At 35.7% G+C, this 24,138-nt stretch overlaps 5 non-coding genes and 10 pseudogenes across 5 annotated transcripts; all 15 read left to right on the forward strand.

The window, feature by feature from the left end:
* The first annotated feature begins 281 nt into the window (after nucleotides 1-281).
* Nucleotides 282-355, forward strand: LOC139001235 (small nucleolar RNA SNORD113/SNORD114 family; annotated as a pseudogene).
* A 1,197-nt stretch (nucleotides 356-1,552) lies between these two features.
* LOC139001102 (small nucleolar RNA SNORD113/SNORD114 family) lies at nucleotides 1,553-1,624 on the forward strand. The gene has a single exon (XR_011469847.1). It is a non-coding gene; the product is annotated as a small nucleolar RNA SNORD113/SNORD114 family (small nucleolar RNA).
* Nucleotides 1,625-2,477: 853 nt separating this feature from the next.
* LOC139000884 (small nucleolar RNA SNORD113/SNORD114 family) lies at nucleotides 2,478-2,550 on the forward strand (annotated as a pseudogene).
* A 1,549-nt stretch (nucleotides 2,551-4,099) lies between these two features.
* LOC139001174 (small nucleolar RNA SNORD113/SNORD114 family) lies at nucleotides 4,100-4,167 on the forward strand. The gene has a single exon (XR_011469897.1). It is a non-coding gene; the product is annotated as a small nucleolar RNA SNORD113/SNORD114 family (small nucleolar RNA).
* Nucleotides 4,168-4,837: 670 nt separating this feature from the next.
* On the forward strand, nucleotides 4,838-4,907 carry LOC139000813 (small nucleolar RNA SNORD113/SNORD114 family). Its single transcript, XR_011469724.1, has one exon. It is a non-coding gene; the product is annotated as a small nucleolar RNA SNORD113/SNORD114 family (small nucleolar RNA).
* Nucleotides 4,908-5,720: 813 nt separating this feature from the next.
* LOC139001084 (small nucleolar RNA SNORD113/SNORD114 family) lies at nucleotides 5,721-5,793 on the forward strand (annotated as a pseudogene).
* Nucleotides 5,794-6,695: 902 nt separating this feature from the next.
* LOC139000958 (small nucleolar RNA SNORD113/SNORD114 family) lies at nucleotides 6,696-6,772 on the forward strand (annotated as a pseudogene).
* An 864-nt stretch (nucleotides 6,773-7,636) lies between these two features.
* LOC139000975 (small nucleolar RNA SNORD113/SNORD114 family) lies at nucleotides 7,637-7,709 on the forward strand (annotated as a pseudogene).
* Nucleotides 7,710-10,633: 2,924 nt separating this feature from the next.
* LOC139000830 (small nucleolar RNA SNORD113/SNORD114 family) lies at nucleotides 10,634-10,719 on the forward strand (annotated as a pseudogene).
* A 937-nt stretch (nucleotides 10,720-11,656) lies between these two features.
* Nucleotides 11,657-11,727, forward strand: LOC139000901 (small nucleolar RNA SNORD113/SNORD114 family). Its single transcript, XR_011469739.1, has one exon. It is a non-coding gene; the product is annotated as a small nucleolar RNA SNORD113/SNORD114 family (small nucleolar RNA).
* A 788-nt stretch (nucleotides 11,728-12,515) lies between these two features.
* Nucleotides 12,516-12,590, forward strand: LOC139001028 (small nucleolar RNA SNORD113/SNORD114 family; annotated as a pseudogene).
* A 2,376-nt stretch (nucleotides 12,591-14,966) lies between these two features.
* On the forward strand, nucleotides 14,967-15,039 carry LOC139000941 (small nucleolar RNA SNORD113/SNORD114 family; annotated as a pseudogene).
* Nucleotides 15,040-16,254: 1,215 nt separating this feature from the next.
* Nucleotides 16,255-16,326, forward strand: LOC139000997 (small nucleolar RNA SNORD113/SNORD114 family). Its single transcript, XR_011469794.1, has one exon. It is a non-coding gene; the product is annotated as a small nucleolar RNA SNORD113/SNORD114 family (small nucleolar RNA).
* Nucleotides 16,327-17,911: 1,585 nt separating this feature from the next.
* On the forward strand, nucleotides 17,912-17,986 carry LOC139000780 (small nucleolar RNA SNORD113/SNORD114 family; annotated as a pseudogene).
* An 804-nt stretch (nucleotides 17,987-18,790) lies between these two features.
* LOC139001036 (small nucleolar RNA SNORD113/SNORD114 family) lies at nucleotides 18,791-18,863 on the forward strand (annotated as a pseudogene).
* Nucleotides 18,864-24,138: the final 5,275 nt, after the last annotated feature.

A 24,138-nucleotide genomic window follows, 5' to 3' on the forward strand; every position in this document is an offset into this window, starting at 1 on the left:
AAAAAATATTCATAGTGTTATTATAAAGTAATAAATATAATAAAAAACTTAAGTGTGAATCAAGTACAAATATGTTATAAAATATGTTGACTCATTGATAATGTGCAACATTAAAGTCAATTAATGTAGAAGATATAACCTGTGTATGTAGTACAGAGCTAGGTTTAATCAAGGATCTTTTTCTTGTGATTTTATGAATCATGTATTTATTTTATTAGCATTGAATTAGTGCTTCAATAATCACATATAGAGAAACCAATGGAGGAAAAGAGACCCAAACATGGATCAATGATGTTGACTGGTCACATGGAGTCATATTCGGTGAGTGCGAGGTGTCTGTAACTCTTGTGTTCACAAGAAACAGAATCTGGTTTATCTTCTCTTGTAAATGACCCCATGGGTTGATGTTAGGAATATACAAAAATTATATTCTCATTTTGAGTTCATAGATTTAGATTTATTATTATTAATGAATCGATAGCCAAACCATTAAGAATGTAATAAACAACTAAAGAGAAAAGAGTGAGACATTGTCCAGCTAGGAACATATGTGATGAGGCAATAAAATTAAAATCTACTTATGAAGCCATAAGTGGAAGTAGCATATTCCTTTTTGCCTAAGAGCCATATAGACAGTGATGAGTAATAGTCAATATTATTTTGCTCTTGATCAGTCTCAATTTTAAAATTATCTTTTGTTCAGAGAAAATATGCCACAATATGAAAAATTAATCAAGGTCTAAATGAATAAATAAAATGTAGAAAACAAGGATCAGTGGAGGTAAAGTTTGAAAACTTTTTATCTTCTGCTCTGCTCTGTCCTCCATAGAGTGGACACCCTCGAGCTGATTTAAGGAGTCTTCCAGGGTCACACCAGCTGGGCAAGGGTCAGTATATTTATATATTGCCTAATGATGATCACAATGAAGTTTAGTTTGACATCGGTTACCATATATAATTATAAAATAGTTTTTTGGTGAAGAAAACTTTTAAGATTTATTATCTTACCAACTTTCCTTTGTTAAGATGGAAATTATACATTAAAATATAAATACCTTAATACTGAGTCAATGAAACTCAGAAAGCAAGGCTTGGCCTCAGTTTTCCTTTACCGTCTTCCCTTCTCTGTCCTCTTCAGAACGCAGACACTCTAGATGACATGTGCACCTTTCTCAGTCACAGGCCCGTCACTTCATAGTAGGAGCTTGAGGATTAATGTGAGTTAGGGTTGAAATCATTTTCTTGGTTTCAGTGTGGTTGTTGTTGTTGCCTTAAGTTTATTCCCCGTATTATTAAGAAGTGTGAAGTATCAGTAAAGATGGCAACTGTATCTGTTAAATATGGCCTGTAAGAAAAATTATATCCAGTAATGCATCATGGGAACAGGTGATGATAAAGAGATGTATTGCTGTGAGAGTAAATGTATATTAAGTTTAAAGATATGAGGGCTCATCTTGTTTTTTGTGAATCATAGGCTTTCAGAATTATTGTTATTGGACTAATATTTAATCAATATACAAATAGAATATAATGAGGAAATGATAGAGAATAGTGGATTGATAATGGCTACTGGTGGCCTAGGAGTTACATGGGGCAAATACATGTCTGGAACTCTGAGTTCTCATGTAAAATTACTCTTGTCCATTCTCATCTCCCAGGAATCCTATAGACAGTTGACAGGAAGATCCTAAGATCTTGTTTCTGGTCTTCGTGTTCATGTATTCTCATCTATTAGCATAATTGAATAAATTATAGAATCTATAAATAAACATAAATAAAAACAGATCAATGAAGTATTGTCCAATTATAAAAATTATGTGAGGAGGCAAGAAATAGTATTAATATATTATGCAAATTAGGAACAGATGACACATTACTGTTACCTGTAGAGTTAAAGGATAAATCATAGAAAATGCTCAGAGTCTGGGTTAGTGGTCCAATTAAAATTTGTTTTCTTAGGAGAAAAAGTCTACACCGAATCAATGATTGCCCGAATGCCTGACCATGTGAGAGGTGAAAAGCAAATTTCAATGGACAGAAGGTCTCAACCATTTTTATCATCTGCTCTGCTCCATACTCCTCAGGACAAGCACCGTCGACCTGCTGAAGGTTCTTCCTTGACCATGAGCCATAGGATTGTACCTCTGCTTTAGGAGCCTGGAGACCAATGTGAGTTATAACGAAAGTTCTTATTTTGGTTTGGGGGGTCTGTATTAATAAAAGTATGACATACTCAAAGATGGCCCAATTGCATCCCCTTGGCCAATATGGGATTAATAGGCAGCATTATATTGAATAATTCATATATGAAAAATGTTAATAAATATGACAGATGTGATGATGGTTTCAGGCACAATTAGGGCTATCAAGACCCTTTTGAGTTCTTGTGAATAATAGAGCTTTAATTTTTTATTTAGGGAATTAATGAATTAATCAATAAACTATATCGAAATGAATAAAGAGAAAGCGTCCTTTTTTGGATCAATGATGCTAACTGCCAGAGTATGAGTCATGGATGATGAATAATATGTCTCCAACTCTGAGATCCAACACAGAAGGAATGGGTTCTTTCTCCGTCTGCATTTTCATTCTTAATTATAATTGGACCAATGATTTATCAATGATCATATATATATATATGGTAGTTGCATTGTCCAGTTTAGAACATGTGGGTAGGCAATAAATTCTATTAACATAATTGAAAACAGTGAAAGTCCAAAGAGAAACAAATGGTCCATGACTCTGTAGCCTCTTTGGCTTGGGATGCTATAGAGCAGTGATGGCGAACCTTTTGAGCTCGGCGTGTCAGCATTTTGATAAAACCTAACTTAACTCTGGTGCTGTGTCACATATAGAAATGTTTTGATATTTGCAACCATAGTAAAACAAAGACTTATATTTTTGATATTTATTTTATATATTTAAATGCCATTTAACAAAGAAAAATCAACCAAAAAAAATGAGTTCGCGTGTCACCTCTGACACGCGTGTCATAGGTTCGCCATCACTGCTATAGCGGGTAAAATACAGACAGTGTTTATGTTCTGTGTCAGTGGGAAGTTCACAGTAGTTTTCCTGAAGGCCAATAACATAAATATACTCCAAATCATGAATGCCTACATGACTGGTTACATGAAAGATGTGCGGTAAGGATCTATGAAAGGAAGTCTGAACCTTTTGGTCTCCTCTCTTTGGACTCTTCAGAACAGATGCTCCGGCTGATTTCAGCTCTGCCCTGGTGAAGTTTGCTTTGTTGCCTCCACCTTCGGAGAGAGATCAAGGTGAGTAGTAATCAGAGATTTTGTCTTGGTTGGGTTAATTTGTGTAAGGGTATATTATTCATGGTATTATTAAAATTTAATAATAGCAGCATTATTTACAATTGCTCAGATCTGGAGGCAGCTGAAGTGCCCATCAGTAGAAGGGTAGATAAAAGAGTTGTGGGATATTTACACAATGGAATACTATACAGCTGTAAAAAAGAAGGATCTCTTCCCCTTTGAAACAGCATGGAGGGACCTGGAGATTATTATGCTAAGTGAAATAAACCAGTGATAGAAAGATAAGTATCACATGATCTCATTTATCTGTGAAATCTAATAAAAAAAATAAATTGATGAGCAAAATAGGTCCAGAGACATGGAAGCATGAAACAGACTGACAAATCAAATGGGGGGGGGGGGGTGGGTGGGAAGAGATTAACCTAGAACCCATGCATAACCCATGGTCAAAGACAATAGTATGGTGGAAGCCTGGGGTGGGGCAGGAGCCAGGTGGAGAGGGGCAAAGGAGTAAAATGAGGGACACCTGTAATATTCTCAACAAAAAAATTAATACATTTAATAAAAATAATTTATTGCCCCATGCTAAATATGATATGAAACATTACATTGATTAATTGAAATTATGTAACATTGAGATTGATTAATGAGAAAGATAAAATCTATGTTGGCAGTTATTCTGTAGACAATAGTTAGATATGCTCAGAGTTGTTGGTTTTTCAGTTTTTGTTTATCATGTATGTATTTTATTATTGTCAATGAATCAATGATTTAATCCACACAAATGTCGAAATTAGTGAGGAGAAAGTTGGCCTCTATGGACCAATGATAATGACTGTGACAGAGGAGTTATGGACATTGAATAATCTGGAACTGTGAGGTGCAGATATCTACATTATAAAACATAAAATTTTTAATGTTTAAAATATTTTTATTATATTTTTGGAATGCCATTGGTTAATAAAATTATATAGGTTTCAAGTGTACAATTCTATAATAAATCATCTATATATTGCATTGTGTGCCACCACCCACAGTCAAATCTTCTTAAGTAACTGCAAATATGAAATGTGGAAAGCAAGAATCAGTAAGGATTAAAGGCTTATTTATTTATTTGTCTTTGATTGTGCTTTATGCTTTTCAGAATGGACACATGTTAGCTGGCTAAGCATTGTTCTGCGCTGCCGAGCTATATAATTACATCTCTGTGTGAAAAGCACACGGACCGATGTAAGTAATAGCCACAGTTCTCATCTTGAGTTTAGCGATTGATTTTTTTCAGTATATCATTAAAAAGTTTTACATAGGATTTCAGAAGGCCAGGTATAGCTCAGTGATAAATATTGTATTTTATGAAATATTAAATTGATTAATGCATAAATGCAAAACAATATAATTTTTAAAAGATATTCGATTCCATTTATAGGTTAAAGATATCATGGCTCTTCCTGTTTTTTTTGTTGTATGTGTGAGTAATTAGGGTTTTAAAATTATTAGCGAATTATGAATTAGTCAATAAACAGTGTAGAAATGAATGAAACAAATAGGGGTGATATTGGATCAGTGATGACTACTGGTGGCATATGAGTCCTACATGATGACTACATGTTGAACTCGGAGGTCCAACATGAAATGTAGTCCATGCCCGTTGTTTGAAGGGATCCCCTAGAAAGTTGTCAGGAATATATGAGGATCTTGGTTTTGATTTTTATGTTTATGCATTTTCTGTCTATATAATTAGATCTATGAAATAATTAATAAGCAAACATAAATAAATAAAGATGGAGGTGGCAAAATATTGTCCAATTATAAAGTAGGTCTTTAGTCAAGGTATATTTTAATGTATATTTAAAACAGTGATGTTGGTAAGGGATTATATGGTATTAGGTCATTATTCTTTGACTAAGGATGATATAGGTATTGGTAAGTGGTAGTTAATATTCATGTCTGTCAGTGGTCAGATCAATATTGTTCATTGACTCATGGGAAATTAAAAAATATATTGTTTTAATGTAGATTACATGAATGAGTGACTCAATGAAAGGTGAAATGCAATGACCAATGACACAATATCTCAACCTTTTTTTTTTATTATCTGTTCTGTCTTGAACTTAGCTTGGTCACATCTAAGATGATTTCAGCATTTCATGGTCAGAAACTCCATGGTTCCATCTCAGTGTTAAAAGCATGGGGACCAATGTGAGTAATAGTCAAAGTACTTTTCTTGGCTTTGTGTTTTTGTTTAAAAAGGTTTTCAGTGCATTATTAAAAATGTCATATAAAATAAAAAATTATATCGTGGCCTATCAAGCATTATATTAAATTAATTAATGAAAGATTTATAGTCAGTAGGAAGTTTTGTTTTACTTTTTGTGACCTTTGTTTTTAGTTAACAAATTAATCAGTAAAAGCGTTAATGAATACAATAAGGAAGTAACCTGTACCAATGATGGTAATTGGTCAAGTACAAGTCTTGGATGATGAGTATTATAGGTCTGAAACTGAGGTCCAACATGGAACATAAATCTATTCTTCTAGTTGGAATTGCTTCCATAAAGAGATGTCAAGAAAATACAGTGATCATATTCTTGTGAGAATTTCCTAGATGTAGATTTATTATTAAGGCTACTGGTATATTGGTGGAACCATTCAACAAATATAAAAGTATTTAAAAAATAAGAAAAAAATAAAAAATAAGAAGGTGAGGCATGATCTAACTTTTAGTGTGTGGTGATGCCTCTTAAGAGATAAATGGATAGAGGTCTCACCTCTTTGACTGAGTCATAAATACTCTTATAAGGAAGAATCCTTATTCTTCTTGGTCTTGAAGATTGAGTTTTTCCTTTTGTAAGATATATGTATATATATAATATATGTATATATATGAAAAGAAAAATAAATCAATAGTGAATTTATAAAATACGGAAAGAAAGCATCAGTGATGATTGGCTCTTTCTCTCTCTTTTTATTTTATTTTATCACCTTCTACTCTGTACTCCTGGGAATGGAAACACTCAAGCTGAGTAGAGCATCTTCCGTGGTCATGAGCTGTGTGGTTGTCTCTATATAAGAAGACGAAATTTAATGTAACAGTAAAAATTCTTTTCTTAGTTTCTGTGTTTTTTAAAAAGGTAATTCACTGTTTTATTAGAAAGTCTGAAATATAATTAAAGAAGGCAAATGCATCTAGTGATAAATATGGGATATATTAAACATTATATTGATTATTCCAGTGGAAATCTGAGGATAATTAATGAAAGTGACACATTGATGTTAGAATAACCAATGTATAAAATAGGGATATAAAGGCTCTTCTTGGGTTTTTGTTTATTAATGTTTAGAAATTAATAGTAGTAAATTAATGATTTAATCAATGAACCTATAGAAATGACTGAAGTAAAGGAGAGACAAGATTGGATCGATGATGAGCACCTGTGGCTATATGAGATATATACGATGAATACTAGTATGTGTCGATCTCTAAGGTCTAACACAAGATCCATCACTATTGTTTAAAGGGGTCCTATAGATCGATGTCAGGAATAAATAAGGATCTTGCTTTTGGTGTTAGTCTTCATTCATTTTTATTCTATTATTTTAATTAAATAAATGGGAGAATCTATAAATTTATAAATAAAGATGAATGTAATGAAGCATTGATCAATTATAAAAATATGTGTTTATGTGAGAAATACTATTGCTATATTATGAAAATCCTGAAGTTCCTTTAGAAATAAATGCTTCATGACTACTACCTGTATAAAGATGACAAACATTATAAGTCATAGACATTGTTCAGATGCTGGATCAATTTGCAAGATCAACATTGTTCTTTTCTTAAGGGAAAAATAGATCCCAAATTAATCATTGCCCAAACTGCTGAATAAACAAAATGTGAAAAGCAAGGATCAATGGAGAGAATGTCTCAATTAGTTATATCATCTGCTTTGCGCTCTGCTTCTCAGGACAGACACAGTGGACTAAGTTAAGGATTCTTCCTTGATGCAGAGCCCCGGAGCTGACCAATGTGAGTTATAATGAACGTTCTTGTCTTGGTTTTGCTGCTTTGTCTAAGTATATTCACTGTACGAATAAAAAGTGTGAAATCCAATCAAAGAAGGTGAACTGTATTCTGGTAACAATCATGGGATTAATAGGAAGCATTATCTTGATTAAAAGCACATGAGAAAACAAGATAATGACAGATATTAATGTAGGGATGATTCTTCATACGTATTAGGGATCTTAAGATCTTGTTAAGCTTTTGATTGTCATAGAGATTTAAAATTTTAATTAGTGAATTAATGAATTAATCAATAAACAATATAGAAATGAATGAAGACAAAGTGGTCTTCTGGATCAATGATGATACCTGCTGGCATATGAGTCACGGATAATGAATAATATGTGTCTGAAAATGATTTCTCTATATGCATTTTCATTCTTTATTATAATTGGATCAATGACTTATCAATGAAAAAATATTTAAAAATAAAGCTGAATGGTAGTTGTGTTGTCCAATTTAAAACATATATGGAGAGGCAATAAATTCTATTAATATAATTTGAAATAGTGAAGTTCAAAGAGAAATAAATGGTACATGACTATAACCTCTTTGGCTAAGGGTGATGTAGACAGGGTAAATTATAGACTATGTTTATGTTCTTTGTCAGTGGGAAGTTCAAGGTAGTTTGTTTTCACAAGAGACAATGAAGTAAATGTTCTTCATAACAAATTTCTAAATGCTTCCATAAAAGATCAGTGGAAGGAAGTCTGTTTTTGTTATCTGCTCTGTTCTCGACTCCTCGGAATGACGCACTCCCGCTGATTGTAGCATTCCTCCGTGGAGACCATGTGAGTGATAATTAAAGTTATTGTCTTAGTGGGAATGGCTTCGTTAAGGGTGTTCACTGTCTTGTTCAAAAGTATTAATTATGATCAAAGAAGGTGAAATAGGCCATGTTAAATATCGCATTGATAGGAAACGTTTAATTGACTAATCCATAAATGTAATACTAAGGTTAGCTAATAAAAGATATCTAGTCAACGTGGAAATGATTCTACAGATAGATGATAGGGATGTCAAAGGATCTTACTCTTGTTTTTAAGATTAATGTTTATTTTTTATAATGAACTAATAAACACACGTTTATTAGAATGAAAAGAAAGAAGGACAGCCATGGATCCATGATGGCTGGTGGACAATGAATACTATGTGTCCACACGAAAGGTACTAGTCCACTCCCCATGTGTCAGTGGATCCTCTAGACTAGCGTGGAAGCTTTTTCCCGCCAAGGGCCATGTGGATATTTATAACATCATTTGCTGAATATAATTCACTTAATATAAATTTATGTTGCTATGAAAAAAGCTCCTAGATTTATTGAATTTCGAGTCCCACCTGCGGTTGCCTCGGCAGGGCCAGACCAAATGACTTCGCAGGTCTTACCCGGCCCACAAGCCGGTAGTCCCCACCCCTGCTCTAGACAGATGTGAAGCATATACATTTGTGTTGGTCTTTGGGGTCATGATTTTAATAATATTAACAAAGTATCAATGGCAGAATAAATAACAAGTATATAAATGAATAAAGATGAAGATGGTAAAGCATTATTCTCTGATAAATATCAAGGTAAATGAATATTAATATGCATTAGAATGAATAATAATTGGACCAAGTGTGTTGCAAGGTTCATAAAAACAATGAAATGTAAGAGTCAGTTATTTCCTGAGTCAGTTGTAGGTTTAAAGTTTATTAAGTTAAAAATAAAAATAAGTATTATCATAAATTAATAAATGCCTAAATGACTGTTTAAATAATTGGTGAAAACTATGAATCAATGAAGAGAAAGTCCCAATGTTTTTATCAACTCTCTGCTTGGTACTTTTCAAAGGCGGTGATCAAGTTAGTTTTGTCTGCTGCGCCATGATCAAGATTGCTATGTTGCCTTTATCTAGGAAAGATACTAAAGTGAGTAAAAGGCTAAGGTCTTGTTTTGGTTTGGGCCATTGTTTAAGGATATTTACAGTATTACCAAGAGTAATATTATCAGAAAGTAACCTATTGCCCAATAATAAATCTAATAGAAAACATTATCTTGATTAATTAATAACATGTAACATTGAGATTGATTAATGAATGACATAAACCTAAGTTGATAATGGTTCTTCAGGTAGAAATTAAGGATATTTAAGTATCTTGTTGTTAAGTTTTTGTGAATCATATATTTTTATTATCAGTGAATTAATGAATTAATCAACACAAAAATAGAAATGAATGAAGAAAAAGTGGACTTCTGATGGACCATGATAGTGATAACAATTTGAAAATATGTGTCTGAAACTCAGGTCCAACACAATGCCTAGTGTATTCTCTCTGTTATATTCGATACTGTAGACAGATGTTAAGAATATACAAAGATCATGTTCTTATTTTGGCTTCATAGATTTATACTTATTATTATTAATGGATCTATAGAACCAGTAAAGAAATGTGAATAATAGCTAAAGAAAAAAGGGTGAAGCATTGTGCGACTTTGAACATATGTGGTAAGTAAAGAAATAATATTTTAAAAATCAAAACATTGTGTTCATTAAGAAATACTGAAAGTAAATCAACAAACAAGAAAAACAAACAAAAACTCATAGACAGGGGGATGGGTTGGGAGGGTAGTAAATGGTAAAGGGGGTCAAATATATGGGGAAGGAAGATGATTTTACTTTGGGTGGTGGGCATACAGTACAATATATAGATGATGTATCATAGAATTGACACTTGAAACTTACATCAACTTATTAACCAATGTCACCCCAATAAATTTAAGAAAAAAGAAAATAATTGAGTGAATCTGTTGTTTTGGGTTAGTCTCAAGTTTGAGATGGTTCCTTTTGTTAAGGGAAGATAATATATACAAAGAAATTTTAAATACCTATGTAATACTTTAATTTTCTTTTGTGCGACTGTGCTTAGAATCTCTCAGAATGGACCATTCGAGCTAATTAAGTCTCATTCCATGGGGGCAGCTCCATGCTACCATCTCCATGTGAGCAGCACAGAGAGCAACGTGAGTAATAAATAGTCAAAGTTCCTATCTGGGTTTTAATGATTTTTTTGACGGTATTTAGTATATTTCTAAAAAGTGCCATAGGGAATCAAATTAATCCAACTGTCATCCATTGATAAATATTGAATTAACAGGAAATAGCATATTGATTAATGCTCCAATGAAATTTGGGATTATTAATGAAGGAGGTATATTGATATGAGAATAATTCTAGATACATAATAGAGGTATCATTGCCTTCTTGGTTTTGTGAATCATCAAGTTTTAAAATTATAATTAGTGCTTAATTAGATCAATGATGACTACTGGTGGCATCTGAGTCATATATGATGAATATGTGTCTGGAACTCTGATAGATAGATGTCAGGATCAATACAAACCAATACACAGGTTATGTATTTGTACTGATTTCATTGAAATACCAGTAGATATTTTATTAATAGACTGATAGAAATATTAAACAAATAGTTAACTATTTAAAGAATTAGGATGAAGAAATACATAACCATGAATGTATGTGGTCAGGCAAAGGATATTATCAAAATTGAAAGGACATATTAATTAAGAAAACAATGTAGCTCTGAATTTCATCTTTGGTTAAGAATCATATAGACATTGATTAGTATGAATCTATTATATTGTTCTGGGTCAGTGTCAAGAATGAGTTTTTCATCATGTTAGGATAAATATACAGGGTGTCCCCAAAAATGTGTACACACACTTTGAAGAATTTATAAAGGCAGTGTTTATTAAAATGCATTTCATTTTCAAAATTGAGCTATCAGCTGTTAAAGTATGCATACGTTTTTTGGGACACCCAGTATATACATTAAGATAAAAGAAGAAATATCTAAACCCTGAGTCTATGAAACGTGGTCAGCAGGGATCAATGTCCATTAGGTCTTACATTAAATATCGAGGGATATTTAGGACTGCTTCAGCGTCTTCCCTGCCTGCCTCTACATCATAGGAGGATGGAGTTTAATGTGATCATAGTCAGTGTCATTTTCTTTGTTAAGTGTTTTTTATAAGGTAATTCACTGCAGTATTAAAAATTATAAAATATAAATAAAGATGGAATGTATTTCAGTGATAAATATGAGATATATGAGCCATTATATTGATTAATCCATGTATGAAGAGCAGGATAATTCATCAAAGAGGGACACTGATATGGAAATAATGTATGTACAGGTTAGGGGTGTAATAACTCTTCTTGGGTTTGGGTGAGTCATAGTGTTTAGATATTAGTATTAGTGAATTAATGATTTAATCAATAAACAATTACAAAGGAAGAAAATGGGTTCCAATAGGATCAGTGATGACGACTGGTGGCGAACGAGTCACAGAGATGACTACATGTCTGCAACTCTGAGGTCTATCATAAAAGAAACCTAGTTTGGTCTAAGTGTTCATACATTTACATTCTATTATAATTGGAGAAATGAGAGAATCTGTAAACAAATTATAAGTAAAGATGGATGTCGTGACATTTTATAACATCTTATTGTAAAAATATGTTATTACGCCAGAAATTACTATTGATACATTATGAAAACCCTGAAGTTTAATTAGAAGTAAGTGGTACATGACTGCTACCTGTATGGCTAAGGATGACTTGAATAGTATGATTCACAGTGTTCAGATTCTGGATCAGTGGCAAGATCAACATTGTTTGTTTTCTTAAGAGAGAAAAGAATTTATACCAAATTAGTGACTGCCTAAGTGCCTTTCGAACTCAAAGGTGAAGAGCAACAATCAATGGGGAGATTTTCATATGGGGAGATTTTCTCACTTTTTTTTTATCATCTGTTCAGCCTTTTATCCCTTAGAATGGACAAATTCTACCTGCTTTAGGGGTTCTTCCTTCACCATGAGCCGTAGGATTGCATCTCTGTTTTTGGAGCATGGAGACCAATGTGAGTAATAATGAAAGTTCTTGTCTTTTCTGGTATTTGTTGTGAATAATTGCAACATTAATAGTTTTTTGATTAATTCATATGTGCAAAACAATAATCAACAATGATATCTTGTTGTGAGAATGATTCCAGTTAAATTCTAAGAATGTCTAGTTACATTCTAAGGCCTTGTTGGTTTTTAAGTTATAATTAGTGAATTCATGAATTAATCAATAAACAACATAGAAATGAATGAAGACAACATGGTCTTCTGGATCAATGATGATACCTGCCGGCGATATGAGTCACCATGACAAATAATGCATGTCTGAGACGCTGAGGTCCACCTCAGAAGCAGTGCGGTCTTTCTCTTCCTGCAAAGCATGCCTCATTTTATTATCCTCTGCTTTGCTCTTTATGCCTCAGAATGGACGCACGCGACCTGACTTAGGCATCTTCCCTGGTTCTGAATGTTCTGGGTGCATCTATGTTGTAGGAGCATGGAGACCCACGTAAGTAATATCAATATTTTAGATTGAATGGCTTGTTTTATGGTATTCACTGTATTCTTCTACATATTAAATGTAATTAAAGAATATGTGCACCCCTATGTGCATAGCAGTGTTATTTACAATAGCTGAGATCTGGAAACAGCCCAGTGCCCACCAGTAGATGAGTGGATAAATAACCCATGGTACATTTACACAATGGAATGCTATGCAGCTGTAGAAAGGAAGGATCTATTACCCTTCGAGATGGCATGGAGTGACCTGGAGATTATTATGTTAAGCAAAATAAGTGAATCAGAGAAAGACAATACCACAGGAAATCACTTATATGTGAAATCTAATGAGCAAAGTAAACTGACCAGTAAAATAGAACTAGTGACATGGAAAGATGGAACAGACTGATGAATCTCAGAGGAAAGGGTGCATTCAAAGATATAATAAATAAATTAATACAGGGTGTCCCCCCAAAATGTATACACACTTTAATAGCTGATAGCTCAATTTTGAAAATTGTACATATTTTTAAAAACACTGCCTTTATAATTATTCAAAGTACGTGTATACATTTTTGGGGGGATACCCTATAAATATAAATATGAAGATGGTGAAACTTTGTCCAATTTTAAAAATATGTGTTTAGATAAAAAGCTATTAATAAATGTATTGGAAACAAATATCTATTAGTATATAGGTACAAAGTGTTATTCTTTGACTAAGTATGATATAGTTATTGATAAGTAATAGTCAATATTCATATTATCTGTCCATTGCAACGTTGATATTGTTCATTTACTTATACATTATCTCAATTCATTACTTACTGACTAAATGGCTGCCTAATAAAAAGGTGACATTCTAGAATTAATGAATTAATATCTCAACTTTATAAATTATTGTTTTCTCTTGTACTCCTTAAAATCATTGCATGTGGGTGATTTAAGCATGCTACCATGATCATAAGCTTTGAGGCTGAATCTATGCATTAAAATCATGGAGCGCAATGTGAGTACCATAGTTCTTTTCTTGGTTTTGTTGTTTTTTTAAAAAAGGTTTTCACCACATTATTAAAAAGTCTGAAATAAGATCTCTGATTGCCAAACATGCTAAAAAAGAATAAGGTTGCTAATACGAAGTATTATGTTAACCTTTGTAGGAAATTAATTGACCTTTGAGGTCATTAATGAAACATATATATTGTTTATGGAAAGTAATTTAAAGACACATGTTAGAGATATATAAGACTCTTGTTTCAAGTTTTTGTGACTCCTTAAGGTATTTATTTTATTATTCGTAGTAAATTGATGATTTATTCAATAAAAATGTGTAGACATGAATGAAGACAATGAGGCTCAACCCTAGATAAATGGAGATGATTAGTGTGCGTAGGAGTCCTTTCCCCCCATCTGAGGTGATCCTATAGGGAGAGGATAGGTATCGAAAGGATCATGCTCTTGGTCTTTGTATACATCAATATTTAAAAATTTCATTAGAAATGGCAACGTAAACAAACAAATATATAGTCATTACATATGAATAGGGTGAAACCCTCATCATTGTTAAAACTATATAGTGGGATGGAAAATAATACCACCCAGTGTATATGTCCTTGAGTAAGTATGAAAAACAGTGATAAATAGCAGTTGGTTACCGATAGAGTCAGTTTCAACTTTGACATTTGATTTATTGAGTGAAAAATAAATAAATATGACCATACATTAATAAATGCTTAAATAACTATGCAAATAAATAGTGGAAGCTCTGAATCCACGGAGAGAAAGTCTCAACATTTTTATCATGTTTCTTTGGCTACTTGTCTCCCGAATGGGCCCTGGAACTGATTTCAGCTTCTGCTGTCTGTCATGGTCCCTCTGTGTCTGAGAGGCGGTCAAGGCACCGAGCGGTCATGTTGTTATCATGGTTATCATGGCGTGGGCCATTTGTGTAAGGATATTTACAGTATCATTTAAAGGCATTCAATTCATAAAAAGTTAGCCATGTCTCATTGTTATGACATGAAACTTTATGTTGATTAATTGATAATGTGCAAGATTGGGATCTATTAATGAATTAAGTATAGTCTATGTGGGAAATGATTCTGCAAAATGATCTCATTCTTAAGATTTTGTAATCCATGAATTATTTTATTATTATGAATGAATTAATCATTTTATCGATACAAATGTAGTAACAGATGATGAAAAATAGACCAAGTCATGGATCAATAATGATTCTTGGTGGTGTAAGAGTCATGACAATGAAAATACATGTCTGAGACTCTGAGATCTAGAACATAGTCTGTTTCTTCTGTTGAAATGGTTTCTATAGAGAGATGTCAGGAATATAGAGATCATATTAGTGTATTGATTTCACAGAGTTAGATGTGTATTTATTAATGGAATAGTGATAAAAATATTAAATATAAATAAACATAAAGAATGAGGTGAAATATTGTTCAATTATGAAGGTTTTGTAGTGAGGAAAAAGGTAATAATGCCATTGAAAACATTGATTCCTATTAAGAAATTAATGGCTCAATCGGTCACCTTAGTGACTAAGGATTATATAGATACTGATAAGGAAGTCTATTTTATTATTCTGGGTCAATCTCAAGATTGTGTTTTTACTTTTCTTAAGATAAAAAATGTATAGTAATAAAAATTAATACATACCTAAATACTGAGTTAATGAAATGTGTGGAAAGCAAGTATCAATGACAGTTAGTTTAATTTTATTTTTTATCTGCTCTGCCCTGTCCTCCTCAGACACTCTTGAGCTGATTTATGCATTATCCATGGTCACCAGCTTTCGAGTTGCCTCTAGTAGGAGGACAGAGATTAATGTGGGTAATAGTTCAAGTTTTTTTCTTGGTTTCAATGTGTTTTTTTAAATTATTCATTAGAAAGTGCAAAAGATATTTAAGAGGGCAACTCTAACTCAGTGATAAATATGGGAAGTTTATTTTATAAAGATAAAAATAAATTTTACCATAAATGAATAAATACCAAAATAATTATGGAAATTATAGATCAATGGAGACAATGTCTCAATCTTTTTATCATCGGTTCTGCTTGATACTCTGTAGGAACACAGCACCCAGCTGACTTAAGCTTTCTTCCATGATCAAAATAAGGTGTCACTTCTGTTTTCCCGAGAGACAAGGTGAGTAGTCATCGAAGTTCTTGTCTTGGTTTTGGTCATTTGTTTAAGGTAATAACCTTAATCAAATTCCCACTATTATTAAAAGATATTAAATATAACAAAATGTTATCTATGGCCCATTGAGTAATATAATATGACACATTATGCTGATTAATTGATAATGTTCAACATTAAAGTTGCTTAATGCAAAAGATATACTGTATTGGGAAAGATTTCTATAAATAGATTTTAGGGTTATTCAGGGATTTTGTTCTTGCATTTCTGTGAATCATGTGTATTTTATTATTGTCAATGAATTAATGATTTAATTGATACAAATTTAGGAAGAAACGGTGGCCTCACGTGGACCACTGATGACGACTGGCTCATGAGTTATGAATGACGAATAAGATCAATCTGGAATACTGAGGTTTAACACAAAATATAATTAGTGTATTCCCTCTGTAAAGAATCCTATCAACAGAAATATATGAAGAGCCTGTTCTTATTCTGGATTCCTAGATTTAGATTTATTATTACTAACAGATCAATGATTGGACGATTAAACAAATAAAAATAAAGAAAGAAAAGGAAAAGGGTTAATTATTGTCCAACTAAGAACGTATGTGATGAGGCAAAAAATATTAATAATAATTGATGCCCATTAAGACATCAATGAGTTGAAAGTTTTACTTCTTTGTTTAAATAACACTGATAAATAGACAGTGATGAATAAAAGTCAGTTTTATTGTTCTGGGTCAGTTCCAAGTTTGAGTGTGTCCTTATTTAAAAATTAAATTTATTGGGGTGACATTGGTCAATAAAATTATATAGGTTTCAAGTATACAATTCTATGATACATCATCTGTATATTGCATTCTGTGCCGCCCATCCACAGTCAAAACTTCTGTCACCATATATTTGACCCCCTTTACCTTTTATTACCTCCATATCCTCTTCCCTTTGGTAACCGCCATAGTGTTGTCTGTTGTCCTTTTGTTAAGAGAAAAAATATATACATTATGAAAATATAATAATTACCTACATGACTGAATAAATGAAATGCAGAAAGCAGGACCATAAAGGATATCGTCTCAATTTAAAAAAAAATCATTCGCTCTGTTTTGTTTGAGGGGGATTTATTGACAGATGTCAGGAATACACAAAGATGCTTTATTAAATTGTTGATCTTTGTGTATTTTTATTCCATTATTATAATTGGGTAAATAAAAGAATCCATCGAGGAATATATAAATAAATAAAGATGAATGGAGCAAAGCTTTGTCCAATTGTGAAAGTATGTGATTGGGCAGGAAATGCTCCGACATATTGAATACTCTGATATTATTGAGGAAGTAACTGGTTAAAGGGCGTTTTCTCTTTGGCTGAGGATACTACAGACAGTGTGAAATAATAGTCCATGCTCTGTGTCAGCGGCGAGAATGATACTGTTTATTTACTTCCAAGAAGATAAAATGTTAACCCAAATCACTACCTCCCTGAATGACTGACTGAATGGAAGGTGGGGTGCACAGACCAGTGCAGACAAAGTCTCACTCTTTTAAAAATCATGTCCTCTGCTCTGTACCCCGCAGTCTGGACGCACTCGAGCTGATTTAAGCATCGCGAGCTCCATAATTATATCTGTGCATTATGAGCATGGAGACCAAGGTGAGTAATAGTCACAGTTCTTGTCTTGGTGTCATTGTTTTATGTTTTTTTTAAAAAAATATTCATTGTATTATTTTAAAATTGTGAAATGTAATTATTGAAGGACAGCCCTGGCCCAGTCATAAATATGGGGTTCATAGGAAGCATTGCTTTGATTAATCCCTAAATGCAACATGGAAGTCGAGTAATGAAAGAGATTTATCGCCATGAGTAATACTTCTATAACAGAAGTTTTATGTATGTATCTTACTCTCAAGTTTGTGACTTTAGGTATATATTTTATTATTATTGGTGACCTGATTAATTAACAAATTCATGTAGACATGAATTTAAAAACTGAGGACCATGTCTGGATCAGAGGTGACCACTGGTGGCCTAGGAGTCATGGATGATGGCTGCTATGTGTCTGGAACTCTGAGGTCCAACACAATACAAATCTCGTCTAGTGTCATGTTGGAAAAAATCCTATAGATAGATGTTAGAGATATTTAAGATTCTTGTTCTTCTAATTTTATGGTTCATGGATTATGATTATGTTATTATAAAAGAGTCAATATCAAATAATGATGGAGAGAGTGAGGCATAATCCAGTTATCAAAACATGTGGTAAGAAAGAAATTAATATAATTTGGAATGGATAATAAGGGGACCAAGTGTGTTACCCCTTTGGCTAAGGATTACAGAGCTATTGATAAGTAATAATCAGTGCCTTGTTTTGGATCAATTGCAAATTCAACATGTGTCTTAAGAGAAAATACCCAAATAGTACCATAAATTAAGAAATGTTAAATTACTGAGTAAATGAAAGGGCACTACTGTACTGATTTTAACATTCTGCCATGGCCTCCAACTCAATGGTCATCTTAGGAGCATGCACTTCCAGCATGAATAATAGTTGTAGTTCTTGTCTTGGTTGGGAGGGTTGGATTGGTTAATGCATTATTAATAAGTAGACAATATAATCAAAGAAGACTACACATGGCCCATAATGAACATGGGGTTTAATAGGAATGGTTACATTGAGGCAGCCATATTTGAAACACTGATATGTTTCGTAAAACATCCATTCAAGAAACATAATCTAGTGTCTATGGGAAATGATTTTATAAACATTAAGGGTGTCAGGGCTCTTATTCTGAGTTTCTGATTCATGTATATATCTCAGTAAGTTGTCAATTAATGAATAAATCAATAGACAAAGAATAAATGAAGACAGTGATTCATGTGCTTGGACCATTGGTAACGCCTGGCGGTGCATGTCAAGGATGATGAATAACATGTGTCTGGATGTCTGAGATCTGACACAAAAAGAAATCTAGTCTATTGCTCCTTTATATGTGATCCCATAGACAGTTGATAGGAATATTCAGTTATCCCATTCTTGTGCTTTTGTAGTTCATGGATAATTATTACAGTGAACTGATACATGAAGGGTTTAACAAATAGAATTGAATAAAATCCCCGCCACACCAGTTCAACTGTAGCATATGTAATGAACAAGTGCCAGGACCAATCTATCATTGAGGATCTGGGATTCATGTTTCTTTAAATTTCAGAATGCAGCACATGTAGACAGATATATGAATTCTGGGATGTCTTTGGTCTACTGGTTGTTTATTTTATTACTGCATATAAAGTATTTATAAAATTAAAGATTAAGCACTATTTAAATTAAAGAAGGCCAGTGACAAGTTTTGTTATATAACTAGAGCTGTTGTGCCCACTAAATTCCACAGTGAAGTGACATACCAGTAGTTGGTAATGAGCAGCAATTGCACATGCGTTACTGTTACTCAGTGCTATTGTACTGAGTGTTTGGAAAGATCTTGCTTTTATCATTGTGGTGAATAAATAAGTTCATAGCTACTAGTAGCTCAGAGGGACAAAGGAATAATGTTTATGATTTAACCAGTTCCACGCAGATGATGAACCTTTTTATTAAGTAAAACATTTGGGCTCCTCTTAGTTCAGTGGGTGAGGGACAGAGATCTCAAGTTGGGTGGCTTATTGAAGGGTGTTTGTTATATTATTAAATGGATAACTAAATAGTTTAATACAATGGCAGTCTATTCATGAGCCAGAGATAAGACTGTGACATAAATCATTGTTTATGATTAATTTCTTTCATGTTTGCCATATTAAAACCCCAGTCTAGGCCTTTTTATTTATCAGCATTCTTTTGACATCCCATAGGATGGAAGCACCACAGCTAATTAAATTATTCTGCAGTCATGAAGATCTTCGCCTTATCCCTCTGGGGAAAGAGAATACCATGCTATGTAAGTAACAAAGTTCTTGGTTTGAGTGGTTAGTTCATAGGTTTCCATTACATCATTAAAAAAGCACAGAAGTGGGCCTTCAGCTTAAGTACCAGGCACTTTATAGAAGAGATGATGCCTGAGCCAGTAACAAGCTCACAAGGCTCTAAATTCCATGAAGTCAGGAACCACACTCATATGCCCATTGTGCCTCGCATGTATATCGCATTTAATAAACCAGTGGTTCTCAACCTTCCTAATGCCACGACCCTTTAATACAGTTCATGTGGTGGTGACCCCCAACCATAAAATTATTTTTGTTGCTACTTCATAACTGTAATTTTGCTACTGTTATGAATCGTAATGTACATATCTGATATGCAGGATGTATTTTCATTGTTACAAATTGAACATAATTATAGCATAGTGATTAATCACAAAAACAATATGTAATTATATATGTGTTTTCCGATGGTCTTAGGCGACCCCTGTGAAAGGGTCATTCGACCCCCAAAGGGAGAACTGTAATAAATATTAATAGAATGAGTAGCTGAATAAACAGTGATTGAAATAAAGAATGAATGAAGCAGTGAGTTAGTGAAAGAATGAGTCTTTGTGTCAACAAAGGATGGAAAAATGAATGAAAATACGAAGGAGCCCACCAATGGGTGAATGAATTGGCAGTGAGTTGAATAACTAAATTAATAAGTGCATACATACGTGATGAATTAGTGAATGGACCTGTAAGTAAAATTTTCAAAAAGGGAATGAGTGATTGAATAAAGTAGGTCAATGACTCGTAAGTGAAAGATGAGTGTACAAATGGATGAGTGAATAAGTAAGTGAATCTCTGAATGAGTTAATGAACTGATGGATAAGTGAAAATTAATTAGTAATGAGGGAATAAATGAACCAGTGAGTCAATCAGTGAATGAGTCAATCAGTGAATGAGTCAATGAATAACCAAATGACTTGATTAATAACTCAGAAAATGAGTGAACGAATAAATGAATAAATCAATGAAAGAGGAAAAAGTTGAATAATTTAACTAATGAGTAAGTCAATGAATGAAACGAACTAATGAGGGAATGAATCAGCAAATGGACAGAGGAATGACTATATTAGAGTGAAAGAATAAAAGAATGAATTAGTGAATGAGTCAATGAGTGTGTAATCCAAGAATAAATTAACTGCTCTGTGAATATGCAAATTAATCAATAAATGAGAGGATGAGTCTGTGATCCATGTGAGAGGCAACTAGTGAATGACCTCACCATGGGCCTCCTTCCCTGTCCACTCCAGAGTTAGCCCCACCCCAACCTCACAGCACACTGTAGTTACCTCACCCATATCACCAGCCTTACTCCATCATGAACATTTGTTTAATGTCATCACTGAGCTGATGTGCCCTGAGAGCCAGAAACGGGGTCAAATTTTTCTCCGTGTCCCCGGTGCCTTCCCAGCTCTGAGCATAGCAGGTGCCAGTAAATTATTACCGAATGGATGAATGAATCATTAAAAATACATGTGCTTTTGTGGAACCAGGATAACCCTTCTCAGGCGGCCTGAGAGCCGTTCTGTGGGGAAGCGCGTTTCGTATCAGATGGCCGGTATCTCCCATCCACGTTCAGATTCTCCCTGGAGTCCAGCGCCAGACAGTGAGGCAGGATACTGGCAGTTCTGACTGCCCTGGATGGTGGCCCGTCCTTGGGCAACATTGGCTTGGCATGGTGGAATGGGAGCCCTGGGTCTTCCCGAAAGCTGCCTGTGCGCCTGCCAAGACAAGAGATTGAAAATAACCCAGTGTTGTTTTTATGCCAGTGAGTGGGCTCGCTCCCTGCCTCCTGGTTCTAGTTGTGGGACTTTGGGTTACATGGGGAGCATCCTGGGACCCGGCCTCAGCGTCATGCATTAGATGGGGACACTGACGCCCTCCAGCGGAATGGTTGTGAGAATTGAGTTTGCCTAACAAGAGCTCATGATAAGGCCCTTACATGGCGTAGGCTCCTCGGTCAGGTCAGTGGGGACACCCTTGGAGGAGAGAGATGAGCAGATTTGGGGGTTTCTGCAGCTGCCTGGCTTGGGAGGAGCCAGCTGCTGGGTTTCTCTCCAACACCAGCTTGTCAAGGAAGCTGTTAGTGTCCAGCTTTGCTCTGCCATGTCCACCTTCAAGTGTTGCACTTAGATGTGCCTCCAACTCACAAACTTAGGGAAGGATGGCTATGCATTGCATCGGCCCTTTCTTCTCTCGCCATCTCCCATATTCACTCTGAGCCTCTTCCAGTGGCAGCCCCAGGAGCCCTCCCACTGCTAACATTGCTGTAGTGTCCACAGCGCACCTCTGACTCCAGTCCCGCCCCTTTAGCATCTCTCCAGTGGGCCAGGGTCCCTGTGGGCTCACGTCAGTCTTCCTGTTGGTCTTTGTCCCTGCTCTAGTCTGTTCTCACTCTAGTCATTGTCATCTTTCTAGAAGGCATGAGGATGAGTCCCGTGCTCTTTAGAGCCCTCTTGTGAGTTCTGGAAACTCCAGGCTGAAGTCTGAGTCCCTTGGTTTCCCACTCAAGGATCTTCATGGTCTGGCCTCTAGCCACACCTCCCACCACACGCTCCCTGGCCTTTTGTACCAGCCAGCAGCCGCTTCCCCAAGTCTCTGTGTGTCTGTGTGTCTGGGCCTTTGCACAAGCTCATCCTCTAGCTGGAGGGATGAATGACCCCACTCTTAGAATGGATACACGGTTGCAAACTTGACCTCCATTAAGAAACTTCTGTTGCTCGATCATGACCTATTTAGGTATCTACCTTTGCAATCAGACTTTGAGCTCCCTGAGTGTGGATACTCAGTCTTGGGGGCCTCAGAGCCCCTACTGTCCAGTGTGGAACCTCTGCTAGTGGATCCCCAACTCGGTGACAGTAGCCATAATGTAGGTATTAGTCTTCCTTCTCAATGTTGGGGGCACAGTCCCAGTCCCATTTAGCGCTCTGACGGCTGATGGATCCGTCAGAATGCTGGTTGGATGACGGAGTGGATGCACGAAAGAATGACTGTGCGGTTGTCATCCTGGCACCGAACAGGGTCCCTGGTGCTGAGGAGAAGCATCCCCTCCCTACCGAGGCCTGTCCTCCCGACCCTGCCAACTCCACGGTGCCTCCGCCTGCAGCTCATTAAGAAATATGTAACCTGCCAAGACCGGTTTGGCTCAGTGGATGGAGCGTCGGCCTGCGGACTGAAGGGTCCCAGGTTCGATTCCGGTCAAGGGCATGTGCCTGGGTTGCAGGCACGTCCCCGGTGGGAGATGTGTGGGAGGCAGCTGATCGGTGTTTCTCTCTCATCGATGTTTCTGACTGTCTATCTCTCTCCCTTTCTCTCTGTAGAAAATCAATGAAATATATTTAAAAAAAAAAAAATATGTAACCTTAATCCTTGAAATTGCCTGGGACGGAGCGTGTTTGCAGTCCATGGCACAGGCATGGGGATTTTATTCCTTCCTTAAATAAATCTCACTCCCCCAGGAAGTTTGGACAGGATGTGGGCAGTTGGACTAGGGCTTGAAACTGAACATTTTGCAAAAGGCCCGTTTCAAAATTGGAAACCCCGTGGCCACTGGCCAGAGCCAAGCCTGGTTTGCGAGGTCGCTGGGCCTCCTCTCAGAGAAGGGAAGGGAAGGAAGATTAAAAACAAGCGTCCGCTGTCACTGAGCGGGCGGGCAGTTCGCAGGAAGTATTCCACGGTTTGGTTGCTTCTCTGATGAAGCTGGAGTGAGCTCGGTCACGGTCACCCTCATTAGCTCTTCTCTCAAGCTTTCGGCTCAGGCCTCAGACCTTCCCAGAGCCAGAGGAGCCTGAGTTGGTCCTGCAGACGATGGGACAGGTGTCTGAGCACTAAATGGGACTGGGGCTTTGTCCCAGGCATGAGGAGGAAGAATAGTAACTACATTATGGCCATTGTCACCAAGTTGGAGATGGGTGACATCGAGCCCTCATTGAGGAAACAAGGAAACAAGCCTTGAGAAGGCAGGGCCATGCTCCTGGTCCCCTCAGGGCCACAGTCTGGCTCGGGCAGCCCTGACTCCATGCCCAGTGCCCTCCCCAGGCTCCTCCGGCCACAGAGCTCAGAGCCTCGCTTCTGGCTTGGCCACCAGGGCCCTGGGTGCAGGCGCCCTCGGCCTGCCTGAGCTTGCCCCTTTCCACTTGCTCCCAATCTCCTGCTTTCATGATCTTGGGGAGAGCTTCCTGTGGGTGCTGGGCTGTCTGTCTGTCCTTCAGACCAGCCATTTCTTCAACGAGCAGAGCTCCCAGGCATGGCTGGGACGGTATGGATG

Source organism: Myotis yumanensis, unplaced genomic scaffold (genome assembly GCF_028538775.1).
Source record: "Myotis yumanensis isolate MYYU_CA2020_CCGP unplaced genomic scaffold, mMyoYum1.0.hap1 SCAF_1, whole genome shotgun sequence".
In the NCBI taxonomy this organism is placed as follows: Eukaryota; Metazoa; Chordata; class Mammalia; order Chiroptera; family Vespertilionidae; genus Myotis; species Myotis yumanensis.